We start from the raw sequence: 19,032 nt of genomic DNA on the forward strand, positions 1-19,032 counted from the left end.
GACAAGATCAATCAGTGGCTCCTTCCGCTTGGACTTGGGCCTGAACTAAATCTCATTTCACGTTGTCTCCTCTGTCTACAACCTGCACTGGGGGCTACAGAGTCATAGGTTTAGTCCTCAAAACTATCGGTGAAGATGCCTGGTGGACAGGCAAAGATTGCCAGCACCCACCCTTGCCCCGAACAGACAGGGAATAAACCTGAATGAAGACTGCCACTCCTATGCCTGCCAGACTACACCAATCCCCAAAACAGTTTGAGAAACACAGCATTAGCTCCATTTTGCAAGTGAGCACTAAGAGGCTTGCAGAGCCACCCGCTAGTCAGTGGGCTCAGATTTCCCTATTTACCCTTCCACCATACATGGCCACAGCACCAGAAGGAAAGAGAAGGCCTATTTGGGGGGGGCTGCAGCCCTTATTCTTTGCCTAAACATCAGAAACAAAACTTCAGTAAATCATCAGCTTAACTCCATGTGGGGAACCTGCTTTACAAGTGATAAACCCACAGGCAACACGCTGATGTCACCCTTGGCCACAGTCCAGCTACAGACTTACCCCAACACTCCAGCACCATCTGACATCCTCCAACGCACAGTGCAAAGAAATCCACCCCAAATGTATCCTTCCCAAGTTGCTGCTCTTCCTGTGCTCACGTTGGCTATCCCAAAAGCCACTTCTCTCAGTGTCCTTTTCTGTCCCTCTTCACCTGCCCAGGGTCAGGTTTTGCCTGTTATTCTTTCTTCCATGGTCATCTCCAAGGGTGCTGTCCCAACTACTATTAAGATCTATTTGCAGCTGATGTAAGGCCATATGTCAAGTCTTGCTCAGATCAAACGAGAGGCACAGCCTTTAGACTGATCTGTCCAAACGAGTAGGCTGCCCTTCCAAGGCAGCTGAATATGTCGTTCAACCATTCGCATCTCAGCATTTGTGAGGAATTTCTATTGTGATTAACATCCTAGCGACATTGTTCTAAATATTCTCAGGAATAAAAATTGATTTATTCAGATTTTCTGTAGAGTCAAAAGGGCCAATATTAATTTTTTTTAAACACCAAAAAAGGTAAAGGGACAATACTGCCTTAGTTTTAGAGTTTTTAAAAGGTGGGATGCAAGGGCTACATAATGTATAGTTTCCAACTATATGACATTCTGGAAAAAAGATCAAAACCATGGATGCAGCAAAGAGGGACTCTACCATGTGGGTTTGCTTTAAACTGTCTCCTCCTGCTCCTGCAGGGAGACCGCTGGCTGCAAGATGGCACAGTGGGGGCTACTCCTTTGCCTTCAAGCAGCAGGTGAGGGGGGATGGTCCCCCTCCTAGTTGAAGGATAAAGTAGCCCACCGCAGCTAGCTAGGGGCAAGTCTGACTCTTGAAATGCTGCTGGTTTTAAGAAAATACATGAATTCAAAAGAATGCCTGGTTTTGCAACCAAAAAACAATCTGAAATAGAAAAAAGTCAAATCACGAGAAACTTCTCACTTAAAGAGAGATGGGCCAAGGCTATCAGAATGAATTGTGTGGTTTTCATGAATACCCAAACCGCAGGCCACCAGCAATAAGCAATTCCAAATGATAAGTGGCAGGGAAGGAGAAACTTAGAATTACCTATCTGGTGGGGCCACGGCTGAGGTCACCAGAATGCAATATAAGATGACATGGAGCACTTTGCAGAGATCCTGGTAAAGAAGTGCTTTTGCAATATGCCGCCCAGTCCTTCACTGCAAAGCCACGACTGGACGGGGACATTATTGATGTTTCCTTCTCACTGGCCAGACCTTCCCATTTCAGCCTGACACTCTTGGGCCTATGATACAACCATTCCAAGGCTATGAGGGAACACAGGGACTCAGCTGCAAAAGCAAGAGCAATCTCAGGGTTGAGATGAGGGAATGGGAGGAGTGGGGGGGGGGGGGGGGGTGGGCAGTGGAAAGAGAAGCGAGGCCTGCAGTAGATTTAGCTGTTCAAAGTTTTAAAAATATATTTTGTGATTGTTGGAACTACCAACTCCTAGGGAGCACACTTTCCAATCTTGCTGTACTCCAGGGGCTGAGGCAACCAGCTGCAGAGTCAGGCTTCCTGCCATGGAAGCCGGGCACAGCGGAGCTTCTCAGCATTGTTATGCAGGTGGTCACAGAACCAAGGACCCAGGTCCCACAGAAGCCTCTGATTCCTAAGCAGAGTACACAACCAGAGTGGCATCAAGCATGCTAAGTTTTATTTTTTTTTGGAACACGATGCATGTATGTGCAAAGCACATAAATGTGAAATAACTTTTCTTTCAATCACAGAACTTAAAATTCAATTCATGAAATCAGAAACGTTTCTAGAAAAGTCAAAGCTCTATACTAATATTTAAAGGAGGAGTTTGTTGCTACATTTCACATTTTATTCTTCCCTCTCCTTTCCATTTCCATGTTCTTTTTCACATTTGGATCTTAATGGAATCCAGCCTGGCCTCTATGCTGATCGAGCATTTCACCTTCAAGTGCCTTAACGTAGTGGGAAAACAGTCTTTGGATAAGCTCAGATAGACTTTTGCCACTATTGTGGTCAAGTGACACTGTCCAGGTTCCCCTGTCTCCCAGTTTTGTCAGTAGTACCCAATCTCTGTTGCTTCTGTCACCACCTGGGCTACTTTTAATTCACTAATCTATAAAAAGCAAACATAAATACCAGGCATAGTGGTGCATGCCTATAATTCCAGCAATTCCCCAGGGCTGAGACATGGGATCCCCAAGTTCAAGGCCAGCCTCAGCAACTTAGTGAGGACCTGTCTCAAAACAAAATAAAAAAGGGCTGGGGATGTAGCTCAGTGGCATAGCATCCCTAGATTAAATTTTCAGTATTGGGGGAAGCAAACATGCTATCTTGGATAAAGAAAATAGTGAATCATGATTAGAAATTGATGGTGATGTGCATGAGTATCAAACAGGCATTTACAAAGGAATCACACAGCTGAATTTCTAGGATGGGGGGGCCACACCCACAGCCTTCATTGCTTCATGGGGGCCAGGTTGGATTCCATTAAAGATCCAAAGTCTGAATAAGAACAGTGGAAATGGAAATGAGGGGAAGAATACGAAATGCAGTAACAACTATTCCTTAAAATATTATCTCAGTACAGAACTTTCACTTTCATTGCTTTGAAAGCTCAAAGACCTGGGGATGTAGCTCAGTGGCAGAGCTGCTGCCTAGAATGCACAAGGCCTCGCACTCACTCTGCAGCACAAAAACAAAAAGCGCACGCTAATATGCTACCGAGACTCACAAATGTTTCAAATGGAAACCAAAATCTCTCAATATAAAGGAAGCTAAAATTAACACAGCTCGGGGTATGGATTGTGGCAAGTTAATACTGATGCCTGCAGGGCTTCAGAGACTTACCTATGTTTCAAAAAATGTTAGCAAAGTATTAAAAACAAGCGCTGGGCTGGGAAGGAAGATCAGTGCTCACCTAGCATGGGACGTTTCTGGTTCTGCTCCCCAGCACTGAAGACAAACAAGCACCAAGCCAAGTCCTTCTAATCCGGAAACTAAACTAGTTCTCCAAGAGGAGCCACTTTCTCATTGTTTGAATGAACATCCTTGAACATAGAACCAAGAGCTGAGTGAGATTGGGGGACTTCTTAAGTACCTTTCAATCCTTACATTCTACAGTTTTGAAATCATTTTAACTTAGGTAACTTATATGGTCCCAAGAGTCCCCAAAATTCAGTCCCCCAGTGGGATGTACTGAGATCTACTGAGGACTTAGGTCCTTTGGGGAGGTGACCGAGACATGGAAGAGCCTTCTAACAGGCAGAGCGAGCTTCTACTGGTTGCTCTTCAATTCCTCCACTATGTGAAGATGCCATCTTTTGGGAACCAGCTTCAGATACCAAACCTACTGGTGCTTTGACCTTGGACTTTCCCAGCCTCCAGAATGGAGAGGCTTTGCACCCTGTTAGGATATTAAGATAGTAAGGGTTGAGGACAGGACTGACCTGTGGGCCACCTGACACCAGAATCTGTGCTATGCCATGTTTCCATGTGAATTAACTCATTAAATCATTCTGGAACCCTGTGACATGAGTACAGTCAATGTCCCCATTCCAGAGGCAGGAAAAATCAAGGTCTGGAGTGGGTAAGGTGCCCACAGGGAGCCCCAGCTGGGAACCTGCCTCCTGAGAAGACGGCAGCCTTTCCAGTGCACAGTCCTCAGGGTGGCACTGGGGTTGGACCTGTGCTGGTCCAGAGCCTGTGCTGTCACTCAGCATGCACATCCTGTGGCTACTCAGACCGACCCCCTTATGACTGTTCTTTTGCATACTCCCCAATCCAGCAAAACACAGGACAGATTCTATCCTTTATTCGTTCAGCATTTCATAGTCGTTTCGGGTCAAGACTACAGGTTCATCCTTTCATGTTGTGCCTATGTTTCTTCCTGCAGTGACAAGCACCAAAACACTGTCCCCACTGAGCACAATTACATAGACTCAAATCTCAATTTGAAAAGTCAAATTTTAGGAAAAGTTGAAGTCGTCTGAAGTTTTACCATCGAACAAGGAAGAAATGGAAACTTCATTACAAGCAGCTATTTTCACCGAGTTCTTTTGTGGACGAAGCATTTCCTCATTTATCCTGCACTTCATGGTCCATACTTCCATTTTCCCTCAGTACTACAGTGGGTAGAACAGTGTCTTCCCCAAAATGTATTTCCATTCTTTATTCCCCAGACCTGGGAGTGTGATCTTATTGGGAAGTGAAGTCTTTGCAGATCCCACCACGTTAAGATGAGGTCAAGACTAGGCTGGACCCTGATCCAATGGCTGATGTTTTCATAAGAGGGAAATCTGGACAAAGGGACACACAGGGAAGGGGGGGCCATGTGATGCCAGCAGAGACGGGAGTTCTTGCAAGTCAAGGGGTGCCAAGAATTGCTGGCAACCTCCAGAAGCTGAAGGAGGCTAAGGCAATTCTTCCCTAGAGCCTTCTGAGGCAGCAGGGCCTGCAGGTGCTTTGATTTCTGGCCTCCATATCTGTCAGATTACACATTTCTATAGTTTTAAGCAACTCACTTTGGGATATTTTGCTACAGCAGCCCCAGGAACAATACCATCATCTTGAAAACTATGTTCAAAAAGTGAATTTAAAACACCAGATTTGGACTTCTGTCCTTCAGGGTAATCCTTTCTACTAGCAAGTACTTACATAAAGATCAACTGAGTTGAAGATTTTTTTAAAAAAACAGTAATATACAACAAAGTACTTTTTCTTTTACTGGTGTCTCAACAAAACTGGTACTTTTCCCAATTGCTTTTTCTTCCGGCCCTACTGCCCCACCCACAAGAGGCACAAGGGGATGGAAAAATTACTCTTTATGCCCTTCAAATAAATACGTGCTGTATCAGAGAAGAAAGCTCTGCATCTGATGGTGCCCACAGCCCAATCCACGCTCCGGGTCAACGACACCGTCACCATCCTTGGACTGTGCAGCGAGAGATCAAGCCCTGTCACGTCACAGCTTTATGGGACAGATGGTCATACGACATGATGAGCTAGAACACATTCTGAAACCCAGTGATGATGTGAGGAGGAAGAGAAGGCTGGAAGGACAGGGAGAAGGGCCCCTGGGTAATTTCCTGGGCAGTAGAGCACAAATAGCACTACAGATATTTGGGGTCCATGCCTCTCCAAAGAGGGCAAAATGCCGATATTCTGACTGGACGAAAGCTGCATGAATACCTCAGACACTGACTGTCTTACCAGGATTGGGCAGGCAGACTTCCTTAAACCTGTAGATCTGTATAAACCCCAGGCAACAGCCACCCTCCAGTACCCCTCTCGGGACCCCACTCTCTTTGGGAGCTCTGCTTTCTATCACTCTAGTAAATCCTGTCACTTTGCTCTCACTCTTCGTGATTTTCTTTGAATCCATGAGACAAAGAACCCAACCCCCTGCTCCATGCTACAGTGACAAAGTTGTTTGTCCACTCTGCCCTGCGGCCACCCAGCAGCCTTTGGGGAAGGGTTTCATCATGAAAGCCTGGGCCTCATCCCTGGACACCAGATCTGTGCCTCCAACTGCCTCCTCGCAATCTCCGGATGGCCCTCCTTTCCAAACGTGGGGTGGCCCAACCAGAGCTGCTTTCTAGGCTACCCTACCTATCTCGTTACAGACCAATGCGCTCAAAACTGTAGCTACTTTTCACCTCTTCCACTGCCATGGGCCCAGTCACCACCCTCTGTCGTCTGTATTATGGCAGCAGCCTCCCACAGGATCTCCTCTTGACACACCTGCCCCTACAGCATACTCACACCCACCAACTGGCTGATCTCAGTCATCAGATCCTGTTGCTCCTCTGTTCAAACTGTCCAATGGCTCCCATGCCTTGTGGGGTGGCAGGTCCCAGCAACAGCCCCACAGGGCTCTGGCCTCACGTATGAGGTGGTGACAGTCAGCCCTCCTGCTAGTAACTGTGGGCTCTGCACTGGCAACCTCTTCTCAGAATCCTCTTTCCCAGACACCATGTAAGTGACTCCACTTTCTGGTCTTTGTTCAAATGCATCTTATCAAGGAAGCCTCCTTGGAATGTTGCTACAAGTCCCCTCACCCACATTCCCCGTCCTGTTCTTCTATTCATTTATTATTTTCCCCAAAACAGTATATTCACTGTGTCCAGATTTCCCTCTTATGAAAACACCAGCCATTGGATCAGGGTCCAGCCTAATCTTGACCTCATCTTAACGTGGTGGGATCTGCAAAGACTTCATTTCCAAATAATTCTACTTATTTTTATGATCAATTGTTTCTTTCCTGCTGTAGAGAATGTGTATCAGCTTTTGGTTGCCGTTACAAAATACCTAAGAGACATAGAGGAGGACAGATTTCGGCTGATGTTTCAGTCTGTGGTCAGCCGGCTCCTGCTTTGGGCCTGAGGTGAGGCAAACATGGTGGAGGGGCACAGCCAGGATGCAGAGAAAAGAAGGGATTGGGAACAAGATGTGGTCCCCAATACCACATGCCAGCAAGAACCTACTTCAACTAGGTCCCACCACCTAGTTTCTACCACTACCCAAAAATGCAATCTGCTGTAAACCATCAGTGGATTAATCTTTGATGAGGTCAAAACCATCATGATCCAATCATTTCCCAAAAGCCCACCTCTCAACATTGCTGCGCTGGTGACCAAGGCTTCAACACATGAACCTCTGGGGGACATCCCAAATCCAAACCATCACAGAGGACAAATTCCACCATCACTGAAATCTGTCTGTTTTGCTCATGAATTTACTCCCCAAATCTAGAGCACCATCCAGCACCAGACGAGTCCCATGAATATTTGGGTAAGAGGGAGGGTCCGAAGGAATGGCTATCGCATGACAACCTGTCCAGCAAGACATCACCTACTTTTGCTATCTGAAATCGGCAATAGGAAAAAGTATTTTAAGAGTAGCCCCAGGAAGCCCAGCTGGGGAACTGCTTCTTGAGACAGCAGGTTCTCAAACACACATGAGCACGTGGACCTGGCTATTCTGAACAGCTTGTGGAGGTGGGGTGAGCGCCTTTGGCAGGAAGAGAATGCATCTGGCCTGGATCTTTAGACCCATCCAAAACTTCAGCCTGGTTTTCTCCCTGCTTGGGTACTAGCAAGGCTCTGGAGAAAGGGCAGACTATATATCTGCAAAAGGCAGAAGACAAAATTTCCAGAATGGGAGCCTACTTTTAATCTTGCAATACTGTTGACACTCTGCTTGCTGGCCAAGATCATGAAAAAACAAGTTCTTGGGTCTCTCGGGACCTGTAAGCCAGCCACCATGTGCAGCATAGCTGTGACAAGCAAGTGACACTCTGGCCTCTGGCTCGTGCTGCATTAGACTCCCCGAGATAAAAGGGGCAGCTTGCCAACCAGCTGCCGGCGGGAGGAAGATGAATTTAGTATCTGACAGCCTTTGGGGGAAAAGAGTTTAATTTTCTTCACAAATAGCTCTCTCATAAACATTTGTGTTGAGATCACAAAGTATTTTGGAACATGTCTGGTCTTCACTTTCTCCTTAAGGTATTAGAGATGGCAGTTTGCTCGAGTAATCTATCACTGGATAACAGACTACCCCCAAACGTAATGACCTCGTATGACCACCATCTGATTTTTTTTTGACAGTATGGGTCAGGAATATAGGAAGGGCTTAGTTGGCTGGTTCTTCTGTTTGGTGTGGTGGCAGCAGAGACTCAGTAGCATTACTGGATGGGAATGGGCCAGAGGATCCTTCGTAGGGATGGCCAGGAGGCTCAGCTCAAGCTGGGACTGAATTTGTTACATAGTGGAGCTAGGATCCTAGATCTAGCATCCCAATGAACAGAACTACATGGTGTCCTATGACCTCAAAGTGCCATGTGTTATATTCTATGATTGAAGTCACAAGCCCACTGGACTAGAATTGAAGGTGAGAGGACACAGATCTCCTCACTGGAAGCAGTTTCAAAATATTTGAAACCATGTTTTAAAACCAGCACACAGTTCTTCTCAGCTCACCTACACAGTGAGTCTGATTTTCTAGCCTTCTCTCAGGTCACTTACTGGCCTCCCTTCCCACCAGTTCCTCAAGCATTCACTCGTTAACTATTAAACCCATCTTGGATATCCCGCAATGTGCAAACACTAGCAGATATCAAATCAAATGGCTTGCTGCCTGCAGGGGTTCACAGCAACAATGCCCAAAGTCAAGGCCATGTGTGGTTTTTGCTTGTCTAGCATCCAAGCCTCCTTTCTGGAATCATCTCTTCCCTCTTTCATTTTATGTGACTGGTCTGGGTCATATGCCCAACCCAACCTTAATACATCAATGTGTCCCATCAAAGCAATTGACTCCAGCACGGATACATGAAATACACTCTGGAAGGAAGGGACAAGCAGTAAGCATGTGGGATGGGGAAGTGTAGGGTGCCAAGTAAAAAAGCAGCACCAGAAAGCAACTCCAAGAGCACAGACAGGAAATGGGAAGAGGCTGAACCCTTCCCATGCCTCTGCCAGCCAACCCACGGGAGTCCTAGTTACATCAGCCAATAAACTCCCTCCAGGGGCTCTAAGTAAGTCTGAACTGGGTTTCTTCACTTACTCCAAAATTCCCGACTTACGCTCAAGAGACCAGAGAGCAACAATGTCATGGATGGATATGCAGAAGAAAGGCACCGTGGAATGAACCTCCAAGCTAGACATGAGAGGCCACCGGGATAAGGTCCTTCCAACAGCAGAGCCCAGATTGGCTACACCACACAGGATGACACCTACTGCCTTAGGCTGAAGCGCAGCATGGTTCAAGTCACGGCTGCAACTGGCTCAAAATGCTAACTTCTCCACCTCAAATTAAACCAAAGAACAGGAGGTTAAGGAGCATGGGTGCTGAACAGTGTAGTTACGACCTTTTCCCAGTAGGTGGCAGCCCTGCACCAGGGAGACACATGGGGGGGTTAAATGACTAGAATTAGGACCCTTAAAGGTAAGTACTAAAGGTTCCGATGATAGTTCAGAGTGAGAAAGAAAAAAAAAATGTAAGAAAAACCTGGTACAGTCACCATTTATTTAGCTACTCTGTACTCAACACTAGACTATTTTGTCCTAAGGATTCAAATAAAATCTAAAATGCACGACCTTATAAATAAAAGTCATGTTGAGAAGCCAACACCCACAAAAGCATCACAGTCCATGACAAGAGGGTAAATAGCACCGATTGTGCCACAGGCTAAGAGGACCACAGGAGTCCTCAACAGACCTGAGGTTACTCTGGACCATTCATTCCACTGATGAGGAAACCAAGACCCCAAAGGTTGTACAGTGACCTCAGGATCCCAGGGGAAACCAAGGACTCACTGTAGGCCTGGGTTCTGGCCATGACTTGGCTACTGGGTTCAAGGTTATGAAGTAGAAGGACAGGAGGTGAACCAAGGGGAGGACCACAGAAACAAATCAGGCATTCACTCCTGACTACGCATTCTGTGCTTAAATAACCTCATCAAAGGAGATCCACGCAGCCTCCTTCCCAAGCACCTGCCAGGAGTCCATACTTCAGGAACTCAAAGGTGGGACATCTCCCCAAATCCAGCACATGCCAGAAATAACCTTCAGTGATGGGTGTAACAGATTTGAAGCAGTAAAGCACTACACAAGTACTCACACTGTTATGCCAGGGTAATAGTTGTTTATTAAGAAAAACAAACTTCCTCACTCAACACTGCTAAGCTTACAACCAGTTAGCTCACGATGGCAGCCACAGGTTAGCTCTCCATCCTCCATTGTTCTTCCTCCAGTCTAGTTTGCCCTTCAGGATCACTGCTCTGAGAATCACTGCAGATCATTTTCCCAAAGACACAATTTTCTCTAGTTCAAATTCAGGCATATTTTCTTGTTTCATTATTATTAATAGCCTTAGTTTTTCCTCCTGCTATTGTGCTTCTGCTCCTGCTGAGAATAAAACAAATTCCTCCTTTAAGCATCATCTGTACATTTCATTAGGCTGTGTTTCCAGGCTCCTTTGGATCCACACACAGTGAAGGATATTCAGCCAGCAGTAACCCCTGAGGCAAAACATTGAGAGCACCGTCTACATAGTTCAGAGGTAGAGTAGCAAGAAGAGTGGCCAATTTATCCAAAGACAAGCCGTATCTTCCTATACTAATCTCACACTCGTAACAGACTTTCTTGAAAAATATTAGACTTATTATGTCAACATTCCAGTTAACACAGGCCCCCAACAAATAGATTTTATAATTGCACAAATACCCAAGCTAAGGATAGCTTATGACTTAGCATAGGAAAGTGTTTGTCACTGACCCCAGGGAAATATGAGCAATAGGGAAATAAAATAGGTCTGGCAGATGTGTGTGCAAAATTGTAGGAAATACGGAGAAAGAAATGAAAGACTTCTACATAAATTGGGTCTCAGCCTGAGCATCCAAGGGACCCGAATCCAGTTGGGAAACAAAATATGGAACAAAATGAAGCCAAATAGTCATTTTGCACAATGGAAACAGGGGCCCTCAAAGTATACTCTCCATGAGAGGAAGAGTTAGGGAAACCTGGCCCCTCACCACGGGGAGCGACCAGAAAACTGTCTGGGCCTCAGGGCCAAGTGAAGAGCCAAGGTTACTCTACGGGAATCTAATCCTACACCTGTTTTCACACAGCTCCAGGGTTTGCATTCACCCCAAGTGCAGGATCTGGGATCCCCGAACTGCCAAATGAATTGACAGTAGCCCCTACTGAAGGCACCTCAGCTTAGGACAAATGCAAGTCTTCCTGGAGGAGCGTGACCACAGGCAGGCCTTCCAGGAGAATCATAGCTGACAGTTCATTCCTCCCAAATTAGCAGAAAGTACTCAGGAAACAAAACTCCTTCAACTAGTACTGGCAAAAGCAAGAAACAGCAAAATAGAGAATCAACACCCCAGGACTCTCCAGATGACTGGAATCTTCAAATGTACAGTATGAGAAAACCAAATTTGAAAAGTCATGATCTGAAGAGTTGAAACCAAAACATGAGCAAGGCGTTGGAGTGAAATGACTAAGGAGATCTTTAAAAGAAACAATTTCTAGATATGCAACATATGTGTTTAATCTTAGTATGTTATAGATTCAGAAATGGACTGAGTAGATTGGGCAATTGAAGAATCACTAATCTCAAAACATCCACGAACACAGAACAGAGAAAAGAGATCAAGAGCGAAACAGAATAGGGTCTAACATGTCTAATTGAAAATCCAAAAGGCAAAACTGAAAAAAGCAGCATTTAAAAAGCTCAGAATTGATGAAGACAAGACCAATCTTCAGTTTCTGAAGACACAACTATAGTCTAATTAGGGAAGGAAAGAAAGAAGGAACCTAGTGACAGGAAGAGTTAAAATAGAGAAAGCAAAAAGTATAAAGGCAAAACAAAAATACAGACTACTTCAAAGCAATGACAATTTGTTATTAGGCTTTAGCAGCTCCAAATGCGGGCCAGATGACAGTGAAATTGTAACTTCAAAGTGCTGTAAGGAAACAACTCTCAATCGAGGATTGTGTATACACACTGCTAAACTGGCATTCAATAAGCAGAATAGTATTTTGAGCAAATGAAAAATTTTGAACAGCTTCACTGAAGTATGGATCTCATCAGAAAAGCGTCAAATAGGCTCTGAAGTGAAATAAGGAAAAGCAAAGAAACTGATAAACACGGAGAAATTCAAAAGTCATCTACAGTACAAACTAATAAGTATCTTAGGGAATTGACATATTTCTAAAATACTGATTAAAAATTACAGGTAAAATGGAAAGGAATGGTCAAGTTGTAACATTCTAATGAAATTCTATATTCAAGAGGAAAAGATAAATTCATTTTCCATATAAGCTAGAACAATATACTTACCAGCAGTGTTCCCCTAAAGCACTTTTATAGGTAAGAAATAGGAGATTATGTAATATACATAACCAAAAGGTTAAATTCCAGCCTCACACTTGGAATTTACACATTCAATTATAAAGCAAGTTCACTTTGCCTTATAAAATGATCTAATCTTAATTCTTCATGACCTGTAGTATTTCCATCTTTGGTAATCCAAGTTTTCTCATAATTAATCTCTCACATTGTAATGTTAATGATTTCTTGTAATCCAACCAAATTGAAATTAAACAAAGTTTCACTAAAACAAAATGAAGCTTGTTAGCCGGTTTATCCAATCACAAGTAGGTGCTAAAATCTCAGTAGATCCAAAAGGAAGCAAAAATGGCAAAAAAAAAAAAAAAAAAAAAAAATTAGCTACAAATGAAAGAAGCAGAACCAAGGCAGAGTACAGGAGGTGAAGGCAAGAGAACACAAGGGCAAAGCCAGGTTCAGTAACTTAGCAAGGCCCTGAACAACTTGGCGAGATCCCATCTCAAAACAGTAAAAGGGGGGGGCGGGGGTTAGCGTTAGGGTTAGGTTTAGGGTTAGGGATAAGGAGGGCGGTAAGAACGGAGGAAGGAAGGACTGTATAGAGGGAAAAGAGGGGTGGGGGGGAAGGGAAAAAATAACAGAATGAATCAAACAACACTGCCCTATGTAAATTTATGATTTTTTAATTAAAAAAAAGAAAAGAAAAAGTAAAAGAGGATGTGGTGTTTCAAAAAAAAAAAAAAAAAAAGTGGTGTTTTAAAAAATAAATAAATAAATAAAATAAAAGGGGGAGGAGGAGGCTGGGGATGTAGCTGGGTAGTAAAATGCCCCTGGGTTCAATCCCCAGGACTCAAAAAAGAAAATGAAGTACATAGAGGAGAAAATCTCAAAAGTTTCTTTGTAAAGAAAACACAGGGAAACCCCTGGGAAGATGGCAGAAATGAGGTCATACCAAGATGATAAAGTGGGATCTGATCTCAGAGAGATTTTTAAAAATCAGTATAATGAGGAATTCTATGTCTAAAAGTTCCCATATGAAAACTACAGGAAAATCCTGCTTGTGAGTATAGATGTAAAAATATCAGCAAGCCAAATCTCATGAGGCACAACTAAGGGAAAGCATAACCAAGATGGGGTTTCTAGGCAGACACAGGAATTCAGAATCACAAAAACAAGTGATCTCAAAAATGAAAGTGATCAATAAAATTTGTCATCAATTCCTAATTTCAAAATAAGACACCCAGTAAATAGAAACAGATTTCTATTATTTCTAGGAATATTTTAGAAATTTCACCATAAATGATGTCTACTTTCAACCAAGTCAACTTGCACACTGAACACGGTTCTGAAATCATCCTACTTATCTTTCAACCAGATTGACTCTGGTTCTTAAAGTTACCCCCAAAATAAAGAAAATAAGCCAAAGAAGGGCTATTTCAGCAAATTCTTCATTGGCTCAAAGGCAAATAAATACACCTGAAAAGCATTTTCTCAAGAGCAGCTATTATGGAAGGCATCTCAAACCTCCAAAGAGTGGGAGGCCCGATATACCAAATACACAGCCGTAACACCAGAGGTGGAGGTGCCAGTACAGGAACTTAGGGAAACACTTCTTGAATCCAGTTAAGGAAGTTTCTGGACTGTGAGTTTCACAAGCGTCAACATGAGTGTTGACTGAGGTCAGAGATAGACCAAGTAGCACTTCCCGGATGCATTTAGCCAGACCTTCCTCCCTCCCGCTTAGCGCCCACAGGATTAGTGGTCTATGGAGCACATTGGAATGTGTAAGTTTTGCTGTGCTTATGCTCTTTAGAAATACAAGTCACCCCTGCCAGATGCTAGCCTACCACCCTACTTTAATCTGTCCTAACAGTAAAGAGCTACGTATTCTGAAAGGACATTTTCCCATTCACAAATATTACTTCAGAACAATGTAATTAAGCAATTGCGTGCTCCTGCAGTTAAGCCTTTCAAGGACTATTTGCCATTTTAAGCTACTTGGTAAATACAAGTTTATCTTTAACTGGTCCAATGTGTGGGGAAATGTTTCCATGCATACGTGTCTCCTTAACACCTCCAACTCCCTCTCCATGTTTCTGCCAACCTCCAGCTTGGTGTGTAGGACTGAGAGGCCACCCATGCCACACTTCCCAATAAAAGCAACCCTGCTAATTCCTCAATAAATGTATCATTTACAAGCGAATGAAATTCTGAAGATTTTCCTGCTTCTCACAAGGTGTTAATGGAAAAAAAAGAGATATCTCATTATTGCTGCCCACTCTTTCTCCTAGACATAATGAAAAACTATGCCCATATCAAAATGCTATATTTGCTCCCAATCCAAGTCATCCATTGGTGTAAGAGATCCTAGGAATAACACAAGTTTGCATATGGCTTCTGAAAACCATTGTACATCTGGTTGAAGACATCATGATGGGCTATGAAAAATATGCTCATCAAGTCCCTCCAGCTACTCGGCGAGAAAAGTGAAGAGCAAGATTTTACAACTACCCATTTTCTTTCAGAGATTCCGTCCTGCAGATGCTCCCAGCGCAGGAGCATCATTCCCCCCTATACCCCTCTCTGTTGGGGTCTCTCCCCTCAGCCATGGAGAGAACAGTCTAGGCTAAGATGTTGCAGTGGAATGCTTTCCATCTTGGGTTATCCAGAGGCTTCATAAACTAATACAGAATTATCTGTGGCAAGGATTCTACCTCATTCCACAGAAGCAGCAGGCCACTCAGGTAAGACACATACATGGTTCTAGAAAACCACATGCAGTTTCTCAAGTGCCCACTAAAGTTCACAAGGCATAGTGACTAGTGCTGGAATCACATGTGGAAAATTCTAAAGATGGCTCACTTTGCGAAGTTGTCAGGACCAAAGCAGTGAGCATTTCCTGCGGGCCACATATGGACCTTGGAGAGGGAGCAGGACTGGACTGTTCTAAGAGGGCCCTGGAGGGGATGCTCCCAAGAAGTAGCTGGCTGAGAACTAACTGGTAGGAGAGGAATCATCATGGCCATGTGGAGGAGCCACGGCCTGTGCTCAGAAAAGGCTGCTGAGAGAGAGATGGGGGTCTCAGGTAGGGAGAGATACCAGAACATCTAAAGCAAGTCTTCAATGTGGGAACAAGCTTGAGCATCAGAGGAACCTCAAACTCCATGAAATTCAGACTTTGACATGCATTTCTTCAGTTGTTCAGAATCTCAAAAGGACCGGCTCCCTCATACGGTGAAAATAGCTGCCCTAAAGGAATAAGGGGTCCCAATAAAACCTCTCCAGAGAGATCAACAGGTGTTATGTAGCAATAGTTCCAAAACTATCCTGATGCAGGCCTGGGGTGCAGCCCCTCTGTGGCTGATGAGGCGCCAAAGATTTCAGTCAGTCAGGCTGTGAATGGGACCAACGTCTTGTGAACAGAGGACCTATGACAATGTCCAGGTTCCAGATACATTCCCTCCCAGAAAGCATAAGTCCACATGAACCCCTGATCAAGCACCGGGGACCACCAGTCTGAGCAAAACCTCGCATCCACTCTGGGTGTTGTATGGGTCCAAGGATGGGAGCATGAATTCCAGAAGAATCTGCTGAGTGGATTTGATCTAATAATAGAAATGGTGACTAAAGCAAAAAGCCCATGTCAGACGCTTCACAAAAACTGTGGTAACAGTTTCCCAGACCTTTTTCTTTAATCTCTATTTACATTTGGCTTCATTTCTGCCTAAAAATATCCAGCATGTATTCAGTAACAGTAAACTCAGTCTTAAAATGTTCAACAATAAAATGGAGGTTATTAAAAGTAAGCCCCACATGTAATTCTCCCATATTAGTTTAATGGCTGTGTAGTTGTGAGATGGGAAGTGTCTACTATATAATTTTAAGTGATAAAAACAAAAGTTGGTCAATGGGTAGTTAATTATGGTTAGATAGAAGTTCTAGAGTGCTGTGGCACAGAAGGGCAAGTAAGGATGGCCAGAATGCACTATGTTTTTCAAAAAGCTATTAGTATTTTGAATGTTTTGACCATTAAAAAAATGAAAATGAGAATGTATTTACTGATTTAGACATTATAACATGTATACACGCATTGAAACAAAGTACTCCATAAATACGTACATTTTTACTTCACATACCAGTTAAAATACATAAAAATTCTGGCACTGGGGGTATATCTCATGTCCAGCATGTGCAAGGCCCTGGGTTTCATCCCCAACACTAAAGGTATTTTAATTTGAAAGATTTGAGAATATGTATCACATGGTCTCAACACGAAAGGTACAAAACGGGAAGGATAGATGCTAAAACAATGCCATCTCTGACCCAATTACAGTTGGATTGCTTTTGTCCTTCATAGTGTTCTATATTGCCCAAACTTTTCAGTCAGCATTATTGCTTTTGCAATCAAATTCTAATTACCCAACTTACTCTGCCAGGCTTGCTCTGAATAGCTGGACCACAGATAACTGTTCACCACATAAATGAGTCCCAAGTCAGAAGAAATGCACACATTACAGACGTGCCCCTCCACCTGTGAATGATCACCTCCAATTTAGAACGTACCACTAAGCTACATCCTCAGCCCTAGGAAGTTAAGGTTCTATGCCTGACAGCAGCTATTAATTGTCACCCAATGACAGGCACCCAAGCATATCAGCTTATTTCCTCTCACTGCAATCATTTTACCGATGAGGAAACAGGCTCCCCACTGCCTCCAGCTATCCCGTGGCAGACTCTGGATTCGAGGCCTCCTCTTTCGGATGCTAAAGGCCCTGCTCTTTCAATTGTACTCTCCAGCGACCTCGGGCTGTTGGATTTCATGGTAACACACACCCTTCCACTCTAATAAAAAGTAGTGGGAATAGACAGATACCAGTGGCTTCTGTGCCTAACCCTTCATGAAGGGCCTTCTGTGGGGCAGGGGCCACTCTGAGCCAGGTGCAACTGGGCCAAGGCTGCCACCAGGAGCTCAGAGCCTCGTGTTACCCATGGCCAGAAATGACAGTGAAAAGGTGGCGTCAAGGGGCACAGGGGAAAGGAGGGAGAGGCCCAATCTCTGTCCACTTGTTTTGGTAACAGTTGGGGAGGGTGACGAAGCATCTTTACTCAGTTGGTAAGCCACCTACCACAGCCTTCACTTCCTCCCGAGCGGTTCCAGAGACAAAGCCATAAGGATAACTTGAAATCCATCAGCATCCATGGGCAGAACTACTTCTCAGAAGAGTTTCTGCCCATGGAACAATCTCACTCAGAAGTGTAAGAGAACCCATTTCAAATCAACAAAGATTCCCATAAAGCCCAGCTTCCAGTGTTCACCTCTGCTGAGACACCAGGCGGACGGATGGACGGACGGGCCATGCGAATGGACCCACAAAGCAAAAAGCTCTTCTCCAAAGCAAAGCACATGCTGCAAACCTCCAGAGCGAGGCAGTTCCTGCCCAGGTTCCTCCACGTGAGTGACCTTTAACCTCCTGTTCCTTCGGCTTTTCGTTACCCCACGGAATCCTCCTAACGTGATTAGGTTCAGAGTCCCCAACATGCTAAAGGTGCCTAATCCTGTTAGAGTTCAGGATAATCATTTCAGAGAAAACTAGTACCAGCTTCCACTGGGTGTAATTTCCTCTGAAGTTATTATCCCAGCTGGAATTTGAGTCGTCAAGCATTCCTGACGCCCTGGGAAAGCTCACCAAACATTCCAGAACCGCACTTGTCCCCCTCACACATTCTGGGCTCCTAGGGCACAGCCGCCTCTTGAGCCACCGAGCATCTCTGTCTACTGTCGAGTTTTCCATTCGCACAGCCTTGCGAGTCCCACCTGAGAACACGCCCATCTGCGCTGCACCTGGCAGGTGGCTCCCAAGCAGGAGGGTTGGTCCTCAGTGGTTAAGCAACAGCAGGAATTGTGAATTTTACAGAAACAAAAATCCTGTGCACATGTGTTAGGGACGGTGAAAAACACCCATCCACAGACCCTCAACAAAGACTGTATAGCCCCAGAAACTCCAGCACGTGAAGGTCAAGGTGAATTTTCTGAAGAGTTTATCAATAACAGATCATTTTCAGACCTAATCTGAATCTGAATATAGAATGGGTTTTCCTAATATCCCAGATTCTGTCAGCATGACTTCCCCTCTCTAAAGGCATAAGCAGAGCAGCCAAATTCAGAATACAGAAAGGGAAAGACCTTGGGTTCCCCCAACCACAATGTGTTCTAGGGAAAACCTTCTGGTTGCTTCAGTAAAGCTCGTTTGGACAATGCAGCATGGCTATAGATGCAGAGAACCCCGGAGCAAAAGATGCTGGGGTTTCCTGCCAGTGTCCCAACACACACACAGACCGCCTAGGCTTGGAAACAAAACCCAGCCTTTCGGAGTAGAAGACGACCATCTCTTCAGGTCAGGTCATCACCAAGAGTACACACGTAGGTCTGGTTCTTTAAGACCAAGTTCAGGGATGATTAGACTGGCAATCAGTCACGAAAGTAAATCCAGATTGCACTGCTAATTTTCTTCTGAGAACCAAAGAATTTGTTAGCTATAGCTTAGCATTCCTTAGCAAGGTCTTTTCTGAGATGGAGAGTAATTGACAGGGACCAAGTTGATCTACAGTTTTAAACCTGGCATTTTCTAGGCAAGACCCTC

General features: G+C 44.4%; 1 protein-coding gene and 1 long non-coding RNA gene across 2 annotated transcripts in view; one reads left to right on the forward strand and one right to left on the reverse strand.

Annotated features, from left to right (window-relative positions):
- CCBE1 (collagen and calcium binding EGF domains 1) overlaps positions 1-19,032 on the reverse strand; it is a gene marked incomplete at its 5' end in the record, with an annotated part of 247,567 nt that overhangs the window by 192,267 nt on the left and 36,268 nt on the right. The window lies entirely within an intron of this gene.
- Positions 2,789-13,301, forward strand: LOC306643219. Its single transcript, XR_013758855.1, has 2 exons — positions 2,789-12,920; positions 13,191-13,301. It is a non-coding gene; the product is annotated as an uncharacterized lncRNA (long non-coding RNA).

Source organism: Sciurus vulgaris, assembly GCF_902686455.1.
Source record: "Sciurus vulgaris genome assembly, chromosome: 13".
In the NCBI taxonomy this organism is placed as follows: Eukaryota; Metazoa; Chordata; class Mammalia; order Rodentia; family Sciuridae; genus Sciurus; species Sciurus vulgaris.